Source organism: Mus musculus, chromosome 18 (assembly GCF_000001635.26).
Source record: "Mus musculus strain C57BL/6J chromosome 18, GRCm38.p6 C57BL/6J".
NCBI classification, from domain to species: domain Eukaryota; kingdom Metazoa; phylum Chordata; class Mammalia; order Rodentia; family Muridae; genus Mus; species Mus musculus.
This window is the reverse complement of record NC_000084.6, coordinates 37,971,185-37,972,622: the sequence shown is the minus strand read 5'-3', so window position 1 is coordinate 37,972,622 and position 1,438 is coordinate 37,971,185.

The following is a 1,438-nucleotide window of genomic DNA, read 5'->3' as shown; positions in this document are numbered from 1 at the left end:
TTCTTTTTAGCATCATTCATTCATTCATTCATTCATTCAACAAGTATGTACTGAGCACCTAATTGGTGCTGCCAAGTGGGGTGACATAATGTGAACAAATCAAACAGGCTCCTTGCTCTTACGGAGCCTACAGAAAAGAAACCAAATACACATGTCAATCAGAGGTCAGGTGAGTTTAGTACTTTGAAGAGACTAAACTCAGTGACAGCTTGAGCTAATATGGATGTGGCCTTCACACTAGGTGGATGTGGAGGGGGCGGCTCTGAGGAGCAGAAACAATGGCAAGGAACCCATAAGGGGAGTGCTCAGAGCAGGAGGGGTAGGGGCAGGAGCAGGTGCTAAAGCTGTTCAGTAGGAAAGGTCTTGGCCCTGTGGGAGGATAGCAGCAGTTGGGACAAAGATTAGGTAGGTAGTGGGAGAGGCAAGACAGATAGATAGGGAAAGGCTGAGAATGGTGGCCCACACATTTAATCCCAGCACTCAGGAACAGAGGCAAATGGATCTTTGAGTTCAAAGTCTGCCTGGTCTACAGAGTCAGTTCCAGGCTAGCCAAGGCTGCATAGTGAAACTCTGTCCCCAAAAAACAAACAAACAAACAAACAAAAACAATAGAGAAAATTCTGAGGACATAAGAAGGCAGAGAGAAGGCCTTCGTCAGAGCTTTTGGCTCAAGCCTTCGTTAGCAGCACAGCAAAAATGATGTGAAATGAACTGCTTCCGGCCTTTCTTCCTTCTCAGTCATACATCTTCAATTTTCTAGGAACTTCTAGAAATTCCATGGCAAGGGTTGAATTGAATATGTAATAAACTCCTTGTGCAATTCCGGTGGCTTTTGAGTTTCCTGAGTCGCCACACGTATTTCTTTTATCAAAAGAGACAGAAAAGGAAACCCTTTTTCGCAATGTAATGGCTTTTAAGATAGAAAGTGAAGACTGTCGGTTGTGGGACTTATCTTTAGTTTCAGCAGTGAGGAGGCAGAGGCAGGCCAAGCTCTGTGAGTTCAAGGTCAGCCTGGTTTACAGAGTGAGTTCCAGGACAGTTAAGGCTACCCAAAGAAAACCCGCTTAAAAATAAAAAGTAAACTGAGAGCCACGAAAGAACAACACTGGGGGTGTTTAGACACTTAATGGCTTTCTCTCTTTTGGGGAGCCCCATACCCACATGGGGTACAAACACATTTTCCCCTGTGCTCCTTTGGGAAGCACATTCCACAACCCCCCTTGCTTGGATTTGTCTCACTTTCTCCTGATTGAATTTTCTCTTTGTTCTTGTGCTCTAACCTATATTAAATTATCTTTTAATAAAACTTCCAACTCCGCTTCGTTATAACAGCTAGTCTTGAAATTCCTTTCAATATCAAAATCACAGATCTCAGTTTGGACTGAGTTGAGATCAGTCTTGGGGAACTCCTTAGGGTGCCAAGGGTGACAATGTGGAG